This window comes from Hippopotamus amphibius, chromosome 3, assembly GCF_030028045.1.
Source record: "Hippopotamus amphibius kiboko isolate mHipAmp2 chromosome 3, mHipAmp2.hap2, whole genome shotgun sequence".
Taxonomy (NCBI): Eukaryota; Metazoa; Chordata; class Mammalia; order Artiodactyla; family Hippopotamidae; genus Hippopotamus; species Hippopotamus amphibius.
The window spans coordinates 53,897,162-53,913,609 of NC_080188.1; the positions used below are offsets into that span (position 1 = coordinate 53,897,162).

At 40.3% G+C, this 16,448-nt stretch overlaps 1 protein-coding gene across 2 annotated transcripts in view; it reads left to right on the forward strand.

Moving 5' to 3' along the window:
- The window catches only part of MRPS18C (mitochondrial ribosomal protein S18C), a 32,106-nt gene extending 23,686 nt beyond the window's left edge, over positions 1–8,420 (forward strand). The window contains exons 5-6 of one of the 2 annotated variants that reach the window (XR_009052872.1): positions 2,026–2,138; positions 7,122–8,420. The gene's annotated coding sequence lies outside the window, so the exon portion shown is untranslated. Of the gene's footprint in view, positions 1–2,025; positions 2,217–7,121 lie in introns of those variants that run through there. The other variant, XM_057729873.1, reaches the window with a different exon arrangement.
- The last annotated feature ends 8,028 nt before the right edge of the window (positions 8,421–16,448 follow it).

Genomic DNA, 16,448 nt, shown 5'->3' on the forward strand with positions numbered 1-16,448 from the left:
GAAATGCCACGTTTGGGGTTTTCAAAATGTCAGATGCTGCCCTTTACCCATTGAAATTTCTAGAATACTATTGACCGGTTCAGAGAATGTCTTTTCTAGGACTCTCCAGCGATGTTGCATCCCATGGAGTGGGGGGAAGGGACTGGGTTTCTTTGAGTGTCTGCTTGCTTTTAGAAAATTGAGGACTCAGTTCAAAGAATATACAGACTTTTTAACATTGTTCTGACAGTTTAATGATAGGTATAAACAAACTGTGATGGATGGTTTGGTATAAAAGTAAAGGGAGTAGGAAGACCAGGGCTTGCTAGTTTTCCACACGCACTATGTAAAGCTATAGTTTTTAAATGAAAGCCAGCAAAATATCAGACTACTGAATTCAGTTAGTATTGCGTATTTCTGGATTTTGTTGTGTAGCAGCCATATTTGACTAACGCATTGAAGGTAGGTGTATAGAGTTAAAAATTATGTGTTCCCTAAAATTGTTTCTTGCCGTTGTTTCAGCAAAATCACTGTTAATACGAAAAGATTTTCATGTAACGTGTTTTATGGATAGTAACACCTAACGGATAAAAAAAAACCTTTACTCCAAGAGAGTGGAAGTAAACCCTCACATATAAGGTCAAATGATTTTTGACATGGATGCCAAGACAATTCATTGGGGGAAGGACAGGCTTTTCAACAAATGCAAAAGAATGAGGTCAGAGCCTTATCTTATGCCATATACAACGATCAGCTCAAAATGGAGGAAAGATCTAAATGTAAGACCTAAAACTGTAACATTCTTAGCAGAAAACATGGGGGAAAACTTCATGACATTGGATTTGGCAGTGATTTCTTGCATGTGACACCCAAGGCAAAGACAAAGAAAAAAATAGACAAATTTTACAATGGAATATTACTCATAAAAAAGGTGAAATCTTGCCATTTTTGACAACATGGGCTACAACTACGTTGAGAGAATACTGGATACAAATGGAAGAGTTGATATCTTGTTTATATCTTATTGATTTAAAAGTGCTTATATATTAAATGTATTGACCTTAGGTCTGTCAAAGTGTGAAATTTTTTTCCCCAGGTAGCTTTTAGCTTTTACCTGCATTTAAGGTAAATTGCTTTTAATACAAAAGCTTTAAAATTTTATATTTAAAGCTTTTATTTGTGCCCTTAATCTTTCTAAGATATCGTGTTTGGGACGACTTCTCTGTCTTATGATTAATAACCATTATTGTTTTTAAATTTTTATTTATTTATTTATTTATTTATTTTTGGCTGCATTGTGTCTTTGTTGCTGTTGATGGGCTTTCTCTAGTTGTGGTGAGCAGGGGCTCCTTTTCAATGTGGTGCGTGGGCTTCTCATTGTGGTGTTCTCTTGTGGCGGAGCACAGGCTCTAGGCACACTGGCTTCGGTAGTTGTGGAGCATGGGCTCAGTAATTGTGGTGCATGGGCTTAGTTTCTCCGTGGCACGTGGGATCTTCCCAGACCAGGGCTCGAACCCATGTCCTCTGAATTGGCAGGTGGATTCTTTTTTTTTTTTTTTCCCTGTCTACAACTGTATCCCATGTAATTTCTTTTCTTTTTTTACAATAAACTGCATATATTTAGAGTGTACAATTTGGTATCCCAATCTCCCAATTCATTCCCTCCCCCAACCCTCCCCGCTTTCCCCACTTGGTGTCCATATGTTTGTCCTCTACATCTCTGTCTCTATTTCTGCCTTGCAAACCTGTTGATTTGTACCATTTTTCTATAGTCCACATATATGTGTTAATATACAATATTTGTTTTTCTCTTTCTGACTCACTTCACTCTGTGTGACAGTCTGTAGGTCCACTGCACCACCAGGGAAGTCCTAACCATTATTCTTGAATAAGAGGCAATTACTAATTATGACTAATGCCATTTGGGGAATGGAACCCTAACAGAGATCATTTACCGAAAGTCTAAACACTGGATCCATACAAACAATAGAATTGCTTTAAAAGGATGTTTTTTTAACAGTAATTTGTTTCTTTCTTCCCTGAAAGGAACCAGTACTCAGAGAAAAGGCTGATTTCGAAAGCTGGAGCAAGAGAAAATACAAGATGAGGCTGAAACATTTATTTGGTGCTGGAAAATAAAGATGGACTCAAAGAATGAGGTAAACAGGTCAACCTGACATAGGAGTCAGGTGGAAAGGACTGATACTGATCAAATCTGAGGCAAAATATTAAAATAAATAACAGTAATAAATTTTCCCATTGAATAAAATAAGAATCTTTGAGTCCATACTGATACAAATGAGTGGATGAATAAATAAATGGGGTAAGAGAAAGCTCTTCCTTACAGTTGAATACCAATTAATAAATGTTGAAGGAATCACAAAATTAGAAAATCCCTTTTGTCAACCATCATCATCATCATAATTGATACAGGCAACAGGTACTAAAACTAAAGGGTAAAGTTTTGAGTGATGGACTATTTATGTAGTGTCCAAGTATTTCCGCAAAAGATATTTATGAATAACAGGAGGAAAAATAACTTTACAAACACCACCAGAATCGAATAATGAAAGTTAACAGCACCAGTAAAGAGGCAAATCAACATCAGATGCCTCCTTGGTATGAAGCTCTGAGAAGACAACATCAGTTTGGCCATATTTTTGCTAAAAGTGAATTTTCTCATAAGGAATCATCAAACTCAAATTGAAGGACATTTTTATAAAATAACTGACCTGTACTCTTTTTAAATGTCAATGGCATGAAACACAAAGACTGAGAAAATGTTCTAGATTAAAGAAAACCAAAGAAACGGGCAACCAAATACTGCAAGGAATAACCCAAAATGACAGGGACAAATTGGTTCAAACAATATTGAATTATTGGTGAAAAGAATTTTATCTCATTTTATTTTGTCTTCTCTATAATTAGCATATGATTAACTCAGGAAAACCTGAGTAATAAAGCAACTCTGAAATCTCCACTTCAAGAACTATTTTTAAAATTTACAAATAGATTTCCTCCAGTTACCCAAATTGCTTAGCTTTGAATATGTTTGAATAATAGTTTGTAAATTTTCTGGTGGGATTGAAACTTTCCCTGCCAGACTCGAAATTTTGCTTAAAAAACAAACAAAAAAAGCATGGATTTTATTTTTCCATTCTGGGGATTCCTTTAATATATTCTGTTAATTTAAAAGAAACCTCATTTTACAGGTGAAATACTTAAAGAACTATACAAGATACTTTCATGAATCAGAAATGTCATTATCCATATCATTCTGAGTCATCACCTGATAAGGTGAGATAATCTATTATAAAATCAGAAGAGTTTAAAGTTTCTAGAAAGCATAATCTTCCTTTAGCTTAAATTTTACCCCAGCATAATGATAATACAGTCTTTGCCTCAAAATCCCCATAAAGTCCCACCATATGAAATTCTTATAGAAAGGCTCATAAAGCTTGGCATGACTCTGACTCTGATTGACTCCTCCTAGGTACATTCCAATCTTATCAAGTATTTTCAAAGTATTGTTTCCACAGTGTATGTCCAACAGGTACAAGATATGTTTCCAAAAAGAACATTACCAGACATACCCTTCCTTGATGTACCACCAGGAGATATAAGAAAAGACACCAACAGAAGTCAGCCCTAGATCATACTAAAAAAGAACATTTTAGATCCTAATTATGTTTCCCAGCACCAACGTATACTCTTGTGGGAATATGCTTCCCAGCTGTATTAGTTTGCTAGGGCAACCGCAACAAAATACCACAGACTTGGTGGCTTAAACAACAGAAATTATTTCCAGTTCTGGAGGCTAGAAGTACAAGATCAAGGTGTCAGTGGGATTTTTTTTTCTGAAGTCTCTCTCCTTAGCTTCCAGATGGAGGCCTTCTTGCTGTGTCTTCTCATGGTCCTTCTGTACATGATCATCCCTGGTGTCTTTTGTGTATCCAAACTTTTTCTTGTAAGGACATCATCATTTAGATGAGGGCCCACCATAATGAACTCATTTTAACTCAATCATTACTTTAAAGACTCTACCTCCAAATATAGTCATAATTTGAGGTACTGTTGGTTTGGGCTTCAACGTAAACATTTGGGGGGACATATTTCATTCCATACCACCAGCCTGGTGCATTTAGAATCCCAGATATCTAGTCCACTGAAGATCTGATCCTGAGGCTTATTAAATGGTCTCCATAAGCAGATGACTTCCAGAAGTAGAAAGCTTTCTCCTGTAACAAATTAGTAAACAGGGCTTCCCTGGTGGTGCAGTGGTTAAGAATCCGCTTGCCATGCAGGGACACGGGTTTCAGCCCTGGGCCAGGAAGGCCCCACATGCCGAGGAGCAACAAAGCCCGTATGCCATCTTGGCATAAGGGTTATTTTGAGTTAAAAGGACTTGAAAAATATCAAATCCTGTTCCCTTCTTTTTCTTAAAAGCAGGAGATGAAATTCTCATGTGAATGATGTTCTCTCTGTAATAGAAGAAAAGTAACATTCTTATCATCAAGGATAAGAAGATGAGACCCAGAGAATTCCACACAAATAAACCTTCTATAATAATTCTTATCTTCCTTTAGACTCCACACATAATTCAGTTACTTCTCCATAATTGCCTCTTTGTTTAGCCAACTATAAAAAACATGTATGTTCTAAGGCTGACTTCTGTTGGTGTCTTTTCTTATATCTCCTGGTGGTACATGAAGGAAGGGTATATCTGGTAATGCTCTTTTTGGAAACTTATCTTGTACCTGTTGGACATACACTGTGGAAACAATACTTTGAAAATACTTGATAAGATTGGAATGTACCTAGGAGGAGTCAATCAGAGTCAGAGTCATGCCAAGCTTTATAAGCCGTGTGCCACAACTGCTGAGCCCATGCACTGCAGCTACTGAAGCCCATGCACCTAGAGCCTGTGCTCCACAACAAGAGAAGCCACCACAATGAGAAACCTGTGCACCACAACAAAGAGTAGCCCCCACTCCACAACTAGAGAAAGCCCACGCGCAGCAACGAAGACCCAGTGAGCCAAAAATAAAATAAATAAATAATAAAATAAATCTTTAAAAAAAAAATTAGTAAGCAGAAACCTCAAATAAAGTTGGGAGACCAGAAGGGGGAGCTCTCACACCCTTCGACAATAGCAGAGCCCAACAAGAAGAAAGACTCCTCTTCTTTCCCGGCAAGGACTCAGCAAATGAAAAGTCATGGATGCTTTGTTTACTATTGCCCTCCCAACTGCCATTTCCTCTCTATAAAAGTGTTCTTCCCTCGCCGTGTTGGAACTTGCATGTGGCTTGCCATGGCTGCAGACCCCGAATTGTAATTCTCTGCTGATCCCAAATAAACCCATCTTTGCTGGAGAAATACCTGGCACTCTATTTGTTTCAGGTCTACATGCCAAACACTTTATGTATCAAGAAGATGGCATTGGGTATTGTCAAAGATAAACAAAGTTGGGGACTCCCCTAGTGGTCCAGTGGTAAAGAATCTGCCTTCCAATGCAATGGACACAGGTTCCATCCCTGGTCCGGGAACCCTAGTCGGGGAACTAAGATCCCACATGCCGTGGAGCAACTAAACCCTCATGCCACAACTACTGAGCCCATGCGCCCTAGAGCCCCAGTGCCACAACTAAGGAGAAGCCCATTCGCCGCAATGAAAGATCCCACATGCCACAATGAAAGATCCCGCATGTCGCAACTAAAACCCGATGCAGCCAAATATATATATATTTTTACCCTTCCAAAGAGACGGAGACAGAGACCCTCTCCTTCCTGATGATGTTTCAAAGGAAAGTTTTCAGGTCCTTGAGAAAAACACTCTTGGATTGTAGGAGATACAAATACATCTAAAGGGACAAAGGAAGGATTTATAATTGTAAGCCCTTTTTAGTAAATGCTCTAAGAAAGGGCGGTCCGGGGCATATCATCAGGTATTGGCTGGAACAAACAACAAATTCTTTTGGCAGTCTTCAGGTTTTCAAGACAGAAATTCGGTGGGCAGCAGGGTCATCCCAGGGACATGACCTTAACGTGCTAGAAGCCATACAGTTTGATCAAGTCTCTTAGTGCAGGCGTTTGGATGGAGTCTTTTGTGCTAAGAGTTTTTGCCGTTCTCAGTACAGTATAAACATCTTTCTCCCACAACCTTTGGATCAAGATCCATGATCCGACAATGGACTTTAAAATCCCTAAATGTCATTCTCAGACAATCAAAATGACTGCAAATCTTTCTAATGATTGAATTTTGCAACTATTGGATTAACTGATGCTGGAACCCTCTGGAATATTATCAACTGCAACACATCTACATGCTCAAGTGTGCTCTAGGCCTCCAATAATCAGCTGCTGTTACTGTTATCTTCCACAGCCTTAAAGAAATCAAAGAGACATCAAGAATAGAAAGAGACAAGGGACTAATAAGGGAAGCTATTATCTAATTATTTTCTCATAAAGTCATATAGAAACCATTATGTGATTTATCAACATTTAACACCATTCAGGTCATTTGTCCTCCACAATCAGACCAACTAACTTCAGACTGCAACTGATATCTTAAACTGTACATTTTTGTCTCCTTAGTGAGACTCTCTGGGGCATTTCTTCCTGCAATTACCTCATTGCATTGCAACTTGTAATTTAGACATGATTCTGGTGAACAAGACTTACTGTTTCATGGGCCTGAAAAGTAAACTGATGTAAACTGATTAACCAGAGAATAGTAGAGATGGCCCTCCATATCAATGGAGACAGAAGCCCCAGATATGGAGGGCCAACTGCACTGCACCATCTTGTACAAGGGACTTGAGCATCCCTGGATTTTGGAATCTGAGGGGGGTTCTGGAACAAATTCCCCTCCGATACTGAGGGACAACTAACTGTATACAAATGTACATAAATTTTATGTTACACAGGAACCCTCATAAGGAATGAAGACTCAAAGAAAGGCAAAATCTACATGTTTTTTTATAGTTGGCTAAACAAAAAGAGACAGTTATGGAGAAGTAACTGAATTATGTGCAGAGGCTAAAGGAAGATAAGAATTATTATAGAAGGTTTATTTGTGTAGAATTCTCTGGGTCTCTTCTTCTTGTCCTTGATGATAAGAATGTTACTTTTCTTCTATTACAGAGAGAACATCATTCACATGAGAATTTCATCTCCTGCTTTTATGGAAAAGAAGGGAACAGGATCTGATATTTTTCACGTCCTTTTAACTCAGAATAATCCGTATGCCAAGATGGCATATTTTGGAGTGGCATATTCTGCCACCCTTCACAGGCAAAAGCAAAACATAACAAGACAAAACAAAATAAAACAAAAAACGAAAGACTTACTGTTTCAGCTGCCAAGGTTTCTCTTGGCTCCAGGAAGCCACCTTTCTAGGGTGGTTGACATCTAACTGATCGGGCACGGCTATAAAGGCCTGGCCATTTTGGCCCAATGAGGGACAACTCTTGTGGGTCATAAATGCCCCAGGGCTCCCTGTAGATTTGGTTTGGCTGAGGCTTTGCCAGGCTTGCATGGCTGTTGGATTGCACCTTCTGCCTAATCTTACTCCCCCACACCACCCCTCAGCCTCCCAGGTGTTGGTGTCACTGAACCAAACTTGGGTCCACTCATCTAACATGCAGCAAAGTCAACCTACTGGCAGTGGGTTGTGGTGAAAGAAAGTGCAGCATTTTTTGCAGGACACCAAGCAGAGATAATTGAAAAGCTAGGGTTCAAAAGACTCAAGGAAAGGATTTTTAACGGTAACAATTTTTAAAGGATTTCTAGGGGTGAGGGTCACAGGGTATCTGATCAGCTTGTGGGCATTCTTCTGATTAATTGGTGATGAAGTAACAGGGTGATGTTTTGGGAAACTTTGTTTTTTTAAATTAATTTATTTGTTGGTTACTTTGGGTCTTCATTGCTGTGCGTGGGCTTTCTCTGGCATGGGCTTTCTCTAGTTGCGGAGAGTGGGGGCTACTCTTCTTTGTGGTGTGCTGGCTTCTCATTGAGGTGGCTTCTCTTATTGCAGAGCACAGGCTCTAGGCTTCAGTAGTTGTGGCTTGTAGGCTCTGGAGCGCAGGCCCAGTAGTTGTGGTGCACGGAGTTAGTTGCTCTGCAGCCTGTGGGATCTTCCCAGACCAGGGATCGAACCCGTGTCCCCTGCAATGGCAGGCAGATTCTTAACCACTGTGCCACCACGGAAGTCCCAGGGGGATCTCAATCATGAGTCTTCTGCTTTCAATCAGTCTGGGGTCTACATGCTTGTGGTTAGCTTGTAATCACCATCCTCCACGGAGGGGGGTCTTAGTCTCTGCAGAACAATTCAAAGATATGCCTTAGATTATTATCTATATCCCTCCAGGAGGAGCTGGGAGTCCTGTGACTCTGCCTTATGACTGAACTGTTGTTTCTTGACTGCTTTTCTTCTGTTTCTGTATTTCCTGGCTTCTCTAATTATTAACTGGTTGAATCTGCTCTTTGGAACTTGGGGAAGGCCTAGGAGGCTACATGTTTCCTACAAATAAGAAGCAGAGGACACAGAGGGGCTTTTGTACTCAAGAAGACCCTGCAGGGTCATGCTCCGTTTCATTGGCCTCTAATAAATGCCCTACAGGCAAAATTCCATCTCAGTGTGGCTTTTAAAGAACACAACATGCATCGGTGGTCAGTTAGATTTTCCAAATATTTAAAACAAACCCATCAGTAGCTTGCATTTTATTAAGATGATAAATTACCAAGAGAGACACTGCATGTCACTGGTTTGTGCAAGTGTTTTTGACCTGACTGCAAGTTCTTGAACAAAAATCTGTGATACATAATTCAACCCTGACTACGATCCAAATTGGCTAGTCCTAGGCTGACTAAAGAATTGGATGTAAAAATAGGTTCAAGATATTCCTTATATTTGTGATTGTCTTTGTACTTTTTGTCTTTCTCCATTGTCTGACATACAGGCACTTAATGTTGCTATGAAGTTGTCAACTATAAACTGGAACTCGCCATCTGCCTGCACAAGGACTAAATCACATCGTGCTGCTACTGCTGCTGACCTTCCACATCCCCTGGAGGGCATTCAGGGTGGAGACCAGGAGTGAGGCACTCTGCGTTGTGGAGGATGGGCAAAACAGGTCTTCAGATAGATGTTTTCAGGAGCTGATTTTGTGAGCCCAACCCTTGCATCTCCTCGTATCTAGAAAAGCACTGAATCCCTACATGGTGACGTCTGCTCCTCATGACTAGCTGAAACCCCCTACAAAGATATGTGTTTGATTGCACGTACTCTTCCTTTACCAAGAATACACAAATACTAATCTTCCCCTGTGCCTCTTTGGAACAGTCTCTCAGAGCTTTCTGGGATGCTGTCTCCTGGGCTGCAGTTTTGCCCCAAATAAACTCAACTCGCAACTCTCATGTTGTGCAACTTTTTTTTAAGTCGACAGAGTCATTATCCCAAGGCAACTCCAACTAAAAATACTGTGTCAAAAAGCAGCCCTTATGGATAACTTGGTTCCTTTAGGAGCTGACATTGAACGAAAGGGTGGAACTGAGAATTTCTGATGAGGAAAGGGGTACAATCCTGGTTTAACTGAGGTGCCAACAGAACAAAGGCAGACATTACACACTACAGATGAAGCTCTTATGGCTTTTCAGAGCAATGGTTCTCCAAACGTGGTTCCTGGAGCAGCAGCATCTGGGAAGCTGCTAGGTGTGCAAACTTTCCAGCCCCACCCCAAACCTAAGAAATCAGAAATTCAGGTGGTGAAGCACAGCACACAGTATCTTAACAATCTCTCCAAGTGCCTGCACTAACATCAGAGAACTGTTATTAAAGACAATGTACAGGTAACTGAAATTGTTTTCCCTCAGGACTCAGTCAACATGACCCAGGGTGGGCTCCTGGGTAGGCCCTCAGGGATGCTTTCCAGTAAATCAGATGACTTAAGGGAAAGAAAATAGAGCCCACTATTCCTAGACTATTCTTTTTTCCTCCCATCTTGTCTCCTCCTTTATATATTCTCTTTTACCTTTGTTTAAATGTAACCAAGAGTAAACTCCTAATGTGCTACCTAAGTGAAAAGTCTCTGAATTAGTCCCAACAAAAGCCAATTATTTATTAATTTTTCTGAAATTACCATTTTGAGCCTGCGGGAGCAAAACTGGCATTGCCAGTCTAATGATATAACACAGCACGCAAGCTTCTAACGGTGAGTCTAGCGTAATTGACACCTGGAGCAAGTATGTTGTTTTTTTAACATTTCTTCCTCTATACAATAAAATTATTTTCAGTAATAATCACAAAATGAAATAAATAATTATAAAGGCCAGAAAAGAAATGCAGACATTGAAACTTCTTTTTTAATTGAACTGTATGTATAATTATGCCAGGAAAAATAAGTAAATAAATATCAAATTAAAAATGAAATAAATATTAGAGTATAGGAAAAGACAAACATAATAGATTAATATTTTTAATTCCATTGATGTATTTTTTTTTTTGGAAATGGGAGAAACTCATCTCTACACATTGTAGATATGTAGTAACCAACAGTAGTAGCATTATAGTTTTCCACCAGGGACATAAGTAATGAGGTATAATCTCATTCTGTTTGGAATTCCTGTGAAAGCCAGTAGGTGTCTTACCTGAATAAGAGAAAAGGATTTATGCTCACTACAATAGAACAATTTTAGGAATAATACGTTATTGACCTAGCAGTCAAATAAAGCCAGAATAAAGAATAACAATAAAAATAGGGAGGGGCTTCCCTGGTGGTGCAGTGGTTAAGAATCCGCTTGCCAGTGCGGGGGACATGGGTTCGAGCCCTGCTCCGGGAAGATCCCACATGCCGTGGAGCAACTAAGCTGGTGCACCACAACTACTGATCCTGTGCTCTAGAGCCCAAGAGCCACAACTACTGAGTCCACGTGCCACAGCTACTGAAGCCTGAGTGCCTAGAGCCTGTGCTCCACAACAGGAGAGGCCACAGCAATGAGAAGCCCACGTACCACAAAGCAGACTGGCTCCTGCTCACTGCAACTAGAGAAAGCCCGTGTGCAGCAACTAAGACCCAATACAGCCAATAAATAAATTTTTAAAAAAAATTTTTAAAAATTAAAAATAAAATAAAAATAGGGAGACACTTTAGCTGCGTTATTAGAATCATGTTAGTTATAGATTTGATGCTTCAGAGGCATGTTGTTGCTTGCTTGAATTGGGATCCAATAATATTCACCTCTGTTAAATATTTCTGGCATTTTAAATAGATGAGTTAATGCAAACTCAAACCATTTCAAGGAAAAACTGCATTTTTTACCTTTCTATTTGCATTTTTAGATATCTATTTTTCTCATAAAAAGGATCATAGCAGGAATATGGAAAGCAATGATTGCACTTATTGCATCAAATTTTGAACAAATCTGCGTAAGAATAAATATCATAAATGAAAAAATAAGTTATCTTAACAGCATATCATTATTTATATACTTTCTTCAAAATGAATGGAATGTGTGACGGGCATACATGTGCTCCAGTCAGGTCTCCTTCAAGAGAACCCACTGGGGGAGCACGGTTGGTGGAAAGCCTCCACCTGCAGCCCCTGTGGATGCTGTGGCCATACTGCCCCCGCCCCCCATCCTGGCTGCTTCCAATCAATCCATGAGATGTTGGAGGAACTAATGCAGGCAGGCCCGTTCTTATGAGATACCCGTCCTTCAACAGGGGATTGTGGCTCAAGGACTCCCCATCAGCCTGGTGGAGATTTTCTTCGCTTGCCCTGCAGTCTGAGACTCCTCCTCCACTGTCCTCCTTCCTTCCCTTTTTCTTTCCCAGGTGTCAGAGCGTGTGGCATTCAGAAGCCTCTGCCGGCTTACTCTCACTCTCTCTCCGTCTATCTTTCACAGGCATTTTCCCTGATGTGTCTCTTGCACATTTAATCCTATATTTGTATCTGCTTCTCAGTGGAGGGACCCACGTGGACAGACTGCCTGTGTTTTCATTTACCTATGAAGGTCTTTCTGAACCATAAAGATCAAGCTTCAAATTTGTGCCAATCTTTAAAAAAATCTCCAGTCATTGATTCAACATGAAGATTCACGCTGATCGTTGTTATACAGCTCAAAACAAAGTCATTCGGCTTTTTTCCTCCAGCTTTATTGAGGTGTAATTTAAAAATAAAATTGTATACATTTAAGGTGTACAATATGAGTATTTCATATACATATATATTGTGAAATGATTACCACAATGAAGTTATTTAACATATCTGTCACCTCACATAGTTGTCATTTTGTGTGTGTGTATGTGGTGAGAAACTGTAAGGTTTTCTCTCCTAGCAATTTCAAGTATACAATATCATTAGCTATATTTACCGTGTTGTACATTAGATCCTCACACTTATTCATCTTATAACTCAAAATTTGTACCCTTTGACAAACATCTCCCCATTTCCCCCACCCCTCAACCCTTGAAAACCACCATTCTACTGCTTCTCTGAGTTCAACTTTTTTAGATTCTACATATTAGTGAAATGATACTGTATTTGTCCCTCTCTGTCTTAGTTCACTTAACATAATGCCCTCAAGTTTCATCCATATTGTTGGAAATGGCAGGATTTCCTGCTTTTTATGGCTGAATCGTATTCCATTGTATATGTACCACATTTTTTAAAAAATGAAGTCATTCTTAAGGTAACTACATAGAATACAATATAAAAATAGTTATAAAATATCTAAAAGGTGAAATCAGAAAACATTTTTATTTCATGGATGCCACTAGGCTTTGAAAGGAACTCCTTTGAAATGCTAGGAAGGCTTGTCAGAACAGAGATCTACCCCGGGAATTTGGACCTCAAGTGTAATCCTGGGTAGCCTAAGTAGGTAGGGATGAATCAGGCTTTAGTGAGAATCTATCGTATTTTACATTAGTAACACTAGTTCTTTTAATTCTTCATTTACTGATGATCTTTGACTTCTGACTTAGGTAGTACTTCATAGTCAAACTGTCCGAGATAAACAAAGCCAGACATTAATTAAAGCAGAGAAAACAGATTTTATTCAGTAACGATTGAGAGTAAGAGCTGAGCTCCATTCTGACTTGCTTAGAAGTGACTGTAATAACTGGGCCAAATCTGAGTCCGTTTGTCTGTTGAGTAGCAAAGCCAACCTGCTAACACCGGGTTGCGATGAAGGAAATGACAGCGTTTGTTTGCAGCGCCAAGCGAGGAGAATGCGCAGCCCATGCTCTAAAGACCTGAGCTCCCTGATGGTTTTTAGGGAAGAGTTTTTAAAGGCAACATTAAGGGCGCTGGTTGTAGGGTGTGTGATCAGCTCATGGACGTTCTTCTGAGGTAACAGGGTGGTATTACCGGAATCTCAGTGATCAATTTTCTGGCCCCAACCTGTCTGGGTTCTATGTGCTGGTGGTCAGCATGCAGTCGACTTCCTCCACCTGGTGGGGATTTTAGTATCTGCAGAACAACTCAAGGATACGGCTCAGGATATCATCTATCGCCCTTGCGGAAGAACTAAAGTCCCTTGACTTTTTTTTGTGGCTAAACTATTATTATTTTGTATTGCTTGACTACTTTCCTTTGCTTCTGCATTTTCTCATTTCTCTGATTAAATTTGCTCTTTGGATTTGGGGAAGGTGTAGGTATAGGAGACTATAGCTTTTCTGCAAACGAGGCAGGGGAGAAGGAGGGAGGAGGAGTCTGTCTCCTGGAAGGCATCTGAAGGGTCCTGCTTGGTTTCAACTGGGCGTTTTAAAAGGAGAACAAGAGAGTACAGGGGGTAGTGACCAGGAGGCTCAAGTAGAGTCAGGAAAGTGAAAAATTATGAAGGATTAGTCAGTGTTAATGTGATTAGGCAAGCTGTGTCTGTTAGCTTGGAATTATCTGAAGTTGGATTCTACCTTTCCACAGAGACTAGGAGATAGTTTTATCCCTCCTGGTAATTACATTTCAAAGGAATGGCTTTTAGGTCCTAGAGGAAGACATACTTGAGTTGTAGGAAATACAAATACATATCAAAGGGACAGAGGAAAGATTTACAATTGAAAACCATTTTCAGTAATTGCGCTAAGAAAGGGAGGTCAGAGGTCTATCATCAGGTGTTGGAACAAACAGTAAATCTTTTGGCAGCCTTGAACTTTTTTAGACAATAACTCATGGGGGCTGGATTACATCAGGGAGTGGGTTTAGGTTGCTAGAAGCTGTGTAAATGTTTAGTGGAGTTTCCTACTTCAGGGGTTTGAGTGGAATGTTCAGGCCAAGAGTTTTTGCAGGTCTCAAAGGTTTTAGTCAACCAAGTTCTTATTTCCTAGAGATGCAATGTCGTAAATTGGAATTTCATTCCTGGGAACCTGTTTTATACTACAAATATATCAGAACCGATGAAGAAATGAAGTAGGGAGAAAACAAATGCAAATCTTTGCTTTTATAAACATGAATTAAGGGACTTCCCAGGTGGTACAGTAGTTAAGTCTCTGCCCGCCAGTGCAGGGGACACGGGTTCAATCCTGGTCCGGGAAGATCCCACAAGCCATGGAGCAACTGAGCCCGTGTGCCACAACCACTGAGCCCACATGCCACAACTACTGAAGCCCACACGCCTCAAGCCTGTGCTCCACCACAAGAGAAGCCACTGCCGTGAGAAGCTCACGCACAGCAATCAAGAGGAGCCCCCACTCACCACAACTAGAGAAAGCCTGTGCACAGTGACGAAAACCCAAAGCAGCCAATAAATACATAAATAAATAGATAAATAATATAAACATGAATTAACTAAATACAATATGTAATTCATAACCACAGAAGATGTTTTAAAGCACTTATGTGTGAGGCATACTGCTAACAGGTTCCCACATCAGTCGTTTTGAAATCACTTAAGAATCACCTAAGATTTATATGTATTTCATTTAGAGTTTGTTACTTTAAAAAATGAATACCACCATTTGATATAAATTTGACCATGTAGGTATGCAGTGATACGTCTTCTTACCATTTCTGTATTCCCAAGACCCCCTGCATCCCTTGAGCATCTTTTAGAAATTGGTTCCTAGGTCTCAGGACAGAGCTAATGAGTCAAAATCATCAGAGATGAGGCCCAGGCATTGGCATTTTTGAAAAGGTGGTTCTGATTGTCTTCAAGTTGGTAAACCGCTGTTTTACAGGAGATTATAAGTGCTTTTATCATCCAAATTTTAGAGAGAAGGAAACTGAAGTTACCTCAGAGAGTGGGACCCTACTTCAAGTAGGACTGGTGTTCTTGTCAAAAGAATGCCATGTAAAGAGACAGATAGGCACATGGGTAGAATGCCATGTGATCATGAAGGCAGGAATGGGGTGATGCGAACACAAGCCAAAGAATGTCAGATCGCAGGCAAACAACCAGAAACTAGGCAAGAGGCACAGAACAAGTTCTCCCTCCTGGCTTTCAGAAGGAACCAGCCCTGCCCCACTGAGTTTGCACTTTTAGCCTCCCGAACAGTGAGACAATGAGTTTCTGTTATTTAAACCTACTGGTTTGAGGTAATCTGTTAAGGCAGTCCCAGCATACTAATACATCTCCTAAAGCAGAAGATTACTCTGCTGTTTAAAAGCCTCACTGTGTCATCCACCTAATCTTCTACTTCCCTAAACCACAATCTTTTCTCTACTCTCCACCAAGATCAGGCTCTTTCTCTATGAAATTTTATTTTCTTATATCCCAGCTTTAGTCTGTTCAGGCTGCTATGACAAAAATACCATAAGCTAGGTGGTTTTTAACAATAAACATTTATTTCTCACAGTTCTGGAGGCTGGAAAGTCCAAGATCATAGTGCCGGCAGATTTGGTGGTTGCCGAGGGCTTCTCACAGTAACGTCACATGGCAGAAGAGATGAGCTGGCTTTCTGGGGTCTCTTTTATTTATTTATTTATTTATTTTTGACTGCGTTGGGTCTTTGTTGCTATGCAGGGCTTTCTCTGGTTGTGATGAGCAGGGACTACTCTTCTTTGTGGTACATGGGCTTCTCATTGCTGTGGCTTCTCTTGTTGCAGAGCATGGGCTCTAGGCTCGAGGGCTTCAGTAGCTGTGGCTCACAGGCTTAGTTGCTCCGTGGCATGTGGGATATTCCCAGACCAGGGATTGAACCCGTGTCCCCTGCATTGGCAGGCGGATTCTTAACCACTGCACCACCATGGAAGTCCCTCTGGGGTCTCTTTTGTAAGGGCACTAATCTCAGTCTTGAGGGTTCTGCTCTCCTGACTCAGTCAGCTCCCAGGTATCTCTTACTACCCCTTCCAGGGGATTAGGACTGAAAATATGAATGGGGGGGAGGGGCGCACACACAAACATTCAGACCACAGCAATCCTTTTCATGTCTCCTCTCTTTTCTACAAACCGACAATCCGCCTATTAGAGTTCTAGTTTCTCCTTGACTCTTTCTCTATTGTAGAAAGTTATTTTTGGTCCTGTACAATTTTTTTA